We start from the raw sequence: 8019 nt of genomic DNA, 5'->3' as shown, positions 1-8019 counted from the left end.
TACTTGTTAACTGGTCCCCCATGCCCTTAGAAATTGTCCATAAAGCACTATTTCAGAATAATTAAAAAAAATCAAAAGCCACCTATTTGTAGGAATCAGCTGGATGTGAGAACCAAATCTACTTGGAGGAATAAGGGAAAGAAGCAGTAGCAAGGCAGAAGATGATTTCTGGGAGAAGGCTCTTCCTTTCTGGACATTTGCAGTGAAGAGGCAATTCCCTGGGAAATTCCATCTTCTGCCCCAGAAAGCCATGGATCAGAAATGCTCATTAGTGAGGATGTTGGTTCAATCAGGCTGTTTTAACAAAGCATGTAGGGTGGGATCTACAACTGATGGAGTGGAAAGGAGGGAGGGAGAGGAAAAGAAGTCTGCAGTCAGCTCAGCCTGTTGGATTACACGTCATGTCACGCTTTGTTACGGGAGTCACAGTGTGGTCTAAATTATCTTAGCAAAATACACAATTTAGACAACAAAGAATCACCCACTTCAATACACTACTGGGCAAGAACATGGAAAAAGAAAGAGATTTGATTGCCTCTGTTGAAAAATCAGGTTTAACTAAGAAACTAGCTGTAGTTTCTGCATGTTCTCTTGATGTGTTTTTGTGTCCTCTGTCAGATAAGGTGGAAACATTTAAGAAAATGGATAATGCTTAAGTGGAGTATAAAACCCACAAGCACACAAATCTTCCCAGACAGAAGGTTGACTTCCACTTTCTACCACCCAGTGCTCCCAGGAGGATCCTTGACTGTCAACATTTCCTCACTGATCTTAAGAGCACTTTAAAGAAAGTGCCCTTTTTCAGTGGAGAGAACAAATATTCATGTGGCTGCAGCTGATTACCAGCCTGTGGACACACGTCAGAGCAGGGACAGCAGCACTGGACTCCTTAAGGGTTGCAAATGGGACTGTGTCCCCTCTGAAGGGGTTGCTGGTGTTACACCCAGCCCCTGTGCTCTGCTGGCATTAGAGCAGCACCAAGAGGCCCAGGTGGGCTGAGCACTGTGCATGAAACCTGTCACAGCTGAGCGAGCCACCAGGAAATCAGACGTGCTGTGACCTGCACACGACCGCCCAGGGCTTCCTCCCAGCCTCGGGAACAGCCTGGGTCTGGAGCATTATCCTTTGGAGCATTTTCTGCCTCCAAGGGAATATGCAGGGCTCGGTGTTTCCTTCAGACTAAGTGCCTTTGCACCTGCCAGCTCCTTCTCTACCTCTTCTGACAGAGGTGTAGTCTGAGAGTCAAGGTGCAGCGTGTTTCCCTAGGAGAAGAAAGTGCAATTCTTCTGCATGATAAATCTCCATGTGAGACGTGATTTCTGCTTCATAAGGAAACAGTTCCTCATTTCTCATGCAGTTTGACTTTGATCCTGCAAACATTTACTCAGAGAGGGGAAGGGATTTGCAAAATGGCTGCAGCAGGAGATGGAAGTACCTGCTGCTGTTGTGAGAGCGTGGTGGTACCTCCACTTTAGGGAGATTTCTCAAAGAACGTAAAGGGATTTCAGGACCCACCTCCTACTGACTTTCTTACTCATTTATTTCAGTGGGATTTCAGCACAACTCCCTTGATCACCTGGGCCTTGGTTGCGTAGGCTTCTTTGGGAATTGTACAGCACTATGCTGCTTTCAAAGGCTGATGCATAAGGGGATTGTGCAAGTCAGTGGCAGGATGGAAAACAGGACCTGACATCCCAGATCTTCCCACTACTAGAAGGGTCACAGGTCCTTCCTAAATAATAGTGCTCTCCTAATGCTCAGAAAGAATCTCGTCCCGAGCAAAGCTGTCACATGGCAGCACCTCAGTGCCCACAAGTTCTTACAGTACCTGGATGCAAATATAGTCAGATAATATTCACCATGTCATGACTCATTACTAAATCAGAGCATGCAGCCATATCAACGCTTTGTGATCTTCTGAAACTTTAATTCATTTTACTCTGTAGCCATTTTCATTAATTAGCTGTATTAATTTTATACAGATTAAAAATGTAAGTCTCCCTTTGAAGCAGAAAAGTGGCATTTTAAAAATCTATATTCTATCCCAAGCCTATAAATACATCTGCCTCATAGAAATCAGCTGTTTATGGTAGTTCTTATAGCAGAGAGGGTGACTCAAAGAGGCTTATGTGCTGCATTAGTTTTATCAGAGCTGAAAAAAACCTCCCAAATTCCCTGTGAATTAGAAGGATCAGTGACTATAGATAGATCCTGTGCTTTTTCCCCACCAGATGAAACATGGCATTGATTTTGGATAGTCTGGATCCAGTGCAGTCACACTATCAGAAAACAGTCATATCTTGTTGCACTTTTACAGAATACCAGCCAGCATGTGATTTTCTCAAGTAAAAATCAAGAAAGCAGCAACACCACAAAGGCTGCTAATTGCTCAAAACACCACGTAGTCAGTGTTTTCCTCTGTCCCTGCTCCAGTTTCTTGTAGAGCACCTGAGAGTGGTTGAATTCAGTGGTACACTCCAAAATAACAGACCCCAAAAATTAAAAGACCATGAGTAAGGCTGCAGAGCCACCCATGCAAAAAGCTAGGGAATCTAGTAGAATTAAGGCATTTTCTGAAGCTGTTAGTTGTAGGATAAATAAGGCTGAGTAATGGATTCAGGGATAAGGGACAGAGGGTCAGGGTCCTGGTTGGGTCTCGCAGGAGTGTGGAGGTCACGGATGGCGTCCCGGCGTCTGTGCTGGTACTTGTGCAGCTCAACGTTGTTATAAATGACCTGGAAAAAGGGCTGAGCACTTAACTGAGGGAGGCTGCTGATGGTGCACAGCTATTTATGGCAGTAAGGATGGGGACAGTTTCTAAAGAACTGCGGAAAGACTTTACAGGTGAGTCCTTCTTAATGACTGACTGGGCAATAAAGTGCAGGTGAAACTCAGAGCAGATAAATGCAAAAGGGGGAGGGAAGAGGGAAACTGTCTTGGGCAGTGTGAGCTGATGGATGCATGGTACCAGGTGTTGGGGCTGCAGCACCAGGAGACAGAAGCTCAGCACTCAGCAGACTGCTCCAGGCTGAGCAGCGCCGCAGAGGACCACTGTCATCCTCTCCGAGGGAAGGACAAGCTTTTCCTTTTCACAGGAGCTGTTTTCAACCTCCTTGCAGAGCGTGACTAAGTGGAGCTAATCTAGGAGCTCATGCCCATTTACTCCAAAGCCCCTCTGTACTTTCCTGGCAGCAATGGTCTTAAGCTCCATGACACTTCCCAAAACATGTAATGGCTGCTTGCTGCAAGTCAGAATCAAGTTCCAGTTGTGTTTTCAACCACATAATAAGATTTATCTTGAAAAACTCTAGTGGTTCTTAACAGCACTTTTGCCCACTTGTAAGATGGGAGGTTTTCGTTCTGACTTTTGTTTCCTAAACATTTGCAAGCCTTTGAAAACCAGAGGGCTTGCTCAGCTGAGTCCATAAACATTCAAATTGCACTTGACTTGTTTTCTGCCCTGTATTTATCCTTTGTGTTTAGCAAGGGCAGCACTCCTGTGAGACCAATGACAGAAGGAGCCTCCTACCTGCAGAGCAGCCTGGGGAGCTAAACCTCCTGGCTCCCATGCCTGAATTTGTGATGGACCAGAGAGCAAGACTGTTAAATTACTTGTTTAAACTCCATTACACCCCAAAAACAAGGGCGGCAGCCACCGCAGTGCCAGGAAGGGCCCATGACATTTCAGATTTTTTCTGACAACTGTAAGTCCAACTCTTCCACTTCTTTTAGGGAAAAAAATGCAATAAATACACACTGCAATTTTCATGAAATTTTGCACCAGCCCAGGCTAAAATCAGTCTTTATGTGCCTGGAATTTATTTAAAATAATTGCTATTTGTGCTTTTCTTTTGGCTTTTACCAATCTAATCAGCATAATTTGACAGTGCTGGAACAAATCTGCAAGACTCCAGAACTGCCCTTGCAGATCATGCAGATTAAACATGAACTAATTAGTAGATTTCTGGATCTCTAAATCCGCAGCTTTGGAAAAAGCTGACAATGCCCATCAGTCTTCAACACAGAAAGAGAGAGACAAAACCCAGACACACTAGAAAAATGGCTACAGATGGAGATATGTGTGAGAAGTCTTTGCAAAGCAAAAAGATTTATAACATTAAAATAAAATAAAATAAAGACACTGGGATACTAAGCAACGGCAGTTGATTTTGTTTCTTAACCATTTCAAGAATAAAGACCTTTTTCTGTCTTTAGTTCACTTTTTTGTGGAAATTAAACATGGTTCTGTAAGAACTAGTGGCCGTAAACCACCGTGGGATAAAAAGGAAAATGTAGCAGAAGCTGCAAAGATGAATATTGAATTCACCCACGAGTTAGTTTGAGCACATCCAAAAGCCATGACGTCAGTAAAAAGGAAAAAGTCTGACTATGGCCCTGGGAATGAAACCAAAAAATCGCTTTGCCAATATGCGAAGGTTTCTTCCTTCTGAAAGTCTTCTAAAAGCTTCCTCAGGGGACAACAATAACTTGATCAAAAATGTTCCAGCAGATGATGAAGAACAATAACAGCTGCTGAAAAGCTCACGGCAAACAATGGAAAGTCCCAGTTGATTTGTTCAGTCTTGAACGGGGTCCAAAATTCACAGAATTTCAGAGAAGAGGTAAAATCAGCTGTCTGCCTGCAAGAGCAGTGTTCATGCAAAGAAGGAACTGGGCCCCTAATTCAAGCTCTGTCCAACAACTGCCACTGGCAGGCAAGAGCCTAAAAAAATGCACTGGAAGATTGGGCTCAGCTCTGGTCCCAAAGAGGGGTGCTGCCTTCCCAGGCTTGGCATTTGATGGGATAACGTGGACAAACTTGGAAAGGTCTCTCTGTAATTAAACCTGTCATGCATAAGGTGACACCCCTAAATCCCAGGTGCCTTAAGGAGGTCTTTTTGCCTTCCTGCTTGGTTAGTCACACACAATCAAGGTGCCTTCCTGATTCCACTGGTTTTATGGGAAGTCTCTTGGCTGCATTCACTGGCACTGAGCTTGTCATGCTGGATGGGCCAGGCTCTGCTCTTTGGTCTGAGCTCATTAACAGCCCAGCCCTTGTCACCTTCCACACTTACTTGGGGGATGCCTGTACATGAGGTGGCTCTAACGATTCCGCCTTGTCATCAGCACCTAAGGCTTTCCCTCCTTGCCATTCAAGAGCTGGAGGCTGCCATGTCTCTGCCTGGAGTCCCTGTTCCCATGCCCAGTGCAATTAGGGCCCATTCCCATACCCAGTGCAATTAGAGTTAATGAGGAAATTTAAACGAATAACACTAGAAATGCATTTGGCTCATTATCTTTGAAATGCAGATGAAAGAGGCAAAAACATCTGACAAATGTCCTGGTGCTGGAGTCTGAGTTCCAGCACGGCCACGGCCCCTGGGGAGCGCCGGGCTGAGCTCCCCAGGGGCACAGGCTGTGGGTGGAGGCTCAGCCCTGCAAAGGATTTTGGTTTGGTTTAACCACAGATAAGGAACTGTGCTGCTCTGGGGGGCAACAGCCTAAGCAGCGGGTTTTGCCAGCAGAAGGACAAATTCCTCTTTCACCTCTGGAGGACCTGGAGCAAACCTGCTCAGCAGAGCTTTGTGCCTTCCCACGGTTCAGAGCACAGCAGCTTTGCACTGCAGCACAGTAGCTGGGGAAAGTCAGCAGGAAAAAACTGAATCCTAATAACATCCACTCTGCTTTCACAGCTCTTCCCCCACCACCACCTTACAGAAAGAGAAGTAGTTGGGAAGTCCAAGAGACACTTTCCCCACGATGCAGCTTAAAGTTGGTTTCAAAAAAAAGACCACAATTCTCTGCCAATGAAGCTTTAACTGCAGAATTACTTATTTAACAGGAAAATCAAGCCGAAGACAAAAAAAAAGTTAACCCTAGTCCCGAGCCTTTCACTAAGTACATGTTTATTGTGTCATTCCTCACAAAACAACATAGTCTTTTATTTGAAGGGAGCTTGTGTTGCTCATACCCTTTTGGCTAGGTAAGATAAATATCCAAAAATAATCCTAATAAACCCTTTTGCAAGCATGCACATTATAAGCATTCTGCCTTCCCAAATTCCTGTCCCTGCCTCATGGAACTGAAATCCATGACATGGTTAAAGCCTGTGCACAGTCTGAACATAGGCTCTGGATCCTCGTCCTTGTAGTTAAAATCCCTCTGGAATTTGTGCCAATTTATCCAGAGGGCCACTTGGAAATACAGTACAGGGCTTAAACCCCCCTCCTCTGTGCTATTTTCGAGCGCAAGCTCTAGCAGCTCTGAAGCATTTATTCAATTGCTCCCACAACTTTTCATTTTGGTCTCTTTAATGTGTCAGTTTAAATCTCTTCCCTTCCTCAGGCAGCTCCCGGGCTGTGCAGTGGCACTGGGGCTGATGCCCAAGAGCAGGAACAGTGCAAGGCGCTCTCACAGCAGTGGCACCTCAGGGACAACTTTCCCATCTCGTGGCTTTGTGCATCTTGAGTAGGTCAGTTTATGCCCCAAAAGGCATGTTGGCACTCGGGCATGTGCAAAGGCAGTGCAGTGAGCAGCCTTTGCTTTATCTCCCTCATCACCTCTAGAGCTTCCCTACCTGCGTCACTCATTCTGCGACTTCAGACATTAGTTACGGATGGGGTTTTCTTGCATTAAAGGTTTTATTTGGGGGAAACGAAGCTGTTGTGTCCTTACCACAAACAATCCCTCTCAGCCATCAATACACACTTGCAAAGCAAAGGCTGGGCAGCAACAGAAAGTTCCTCCCTGAGGTGGATGTTCCCCAGGGGCAGTGCTGCTCTGAGCTGCAAGAGCAGGAGGATCACAGGTGTGCAGTGCCCATATGTCCCTGTCACCTCTTGGGATGCTGATGTTATCCTGCTAGAGGTACCATGCTGTCTCCACATTTCTCACCAGGAGCACATGAGGAGGGAGGAGGCGATTTCAGGAACTCACGCCCCAGAACTGGGAAGGCTTTTTCCATGTTCCTTGCTGAAATTAGTCTTTCCACTTTTACTCCTCCTCCTCCCAGTCAGGCCTGTCGCCGAGGAAATGCTAAACTCCAGGAACACCAGTGCCAATCTGGGGAGGGCACAGGCAGGGAGGCTGCCCCCACCCCTATCTGGGGAATGAATCCCTTCATCTGCAGGGTACTTTCTTGCAAATTCAAAACAAAGAAATCAAGGCAAATGTGATTACCTACAGGAAAGCTTCAGCAGATGGAGCAGGGCCAATGTCCCTGCTTGCTGCTGCCAAACCTCTCTCTATGTTCAACCTTGGATGGGTCATTTGGGTCCAGCACAGCATTATCACAGGCAAGGACTCTGCAGGCAGCCAGCACGGGGCCAGACACTGCTTGTGGCTCTGCCCTTAGCATTCTATTGTCCATTCATTATTCATTTTAAGCCTTCTAACATGCTTGTTTATAATATTAGTTTCTACTCTACGAAGGCCACATGGACATAATGATCGATTATATGCAGAAAGCAAAGTGAAGGGTGCTTTGTAAAGTCAGCATATTAGTGGTTTATTCAGTAAATTAATGTATTTTAGAATGCTTATGTACAGTGAAACAAAGATCTGTCATAATTACATCATTCAGGTTTACAGTTTATATTTCTGAAAGCCTGGGAAAGGTCCAATATAATTCAGCCCCATCTCTGCATGAAATAAGCACTCTGTACTCTTCATCTAATATGAAAGCAAAGTGTTTGGAGGTCTCTGGAGCAGAGTTTCAATAGCCAAGCTCAGCTGTAACACACACTAGCAGGGAGCCAGATTGTGGTAGTGCACATTAAATAGGCAGTGGTGTGATGCAGCCTAGGGCATCCCCTGCTCCTCTCACCTGCATCCCACTGGCCTGGGTTCCACATGGGCAATGCTTCAATTTAGTAAAGAAAGTGATCTGTCATTTTTCTCCAGACCTTCACAAGATATAGCCTGGTCACAATGGAAGAATCTCAAAAAATTCTTCCTCGCAGCACACAGGTAAATGAAAATACCCCTTCCTTAGAGCCAGCAATGTTCAAGAAGTCTTAA

This window comes from Manacus candei, unplaced genomic scaffold (assembly GCF_025592945.1).
Source record: "Manacus candei isolate 608988 ecotype Guabito, Panama unplaced genomic scaffold, ASM2559294v1 h1tg000109l, whole genome shotgun sequence".
Taxonomy (NCBI): Eukaryota; Metazoa; Chordata; class Aves; order Passeriformes; family Pipridae; genus Manacus; species Manacus candei.
The sequence above is the reverse complement of the archived record's forward strand: the minus strand, read 5'-3'. Positions refer to the sequence as shown.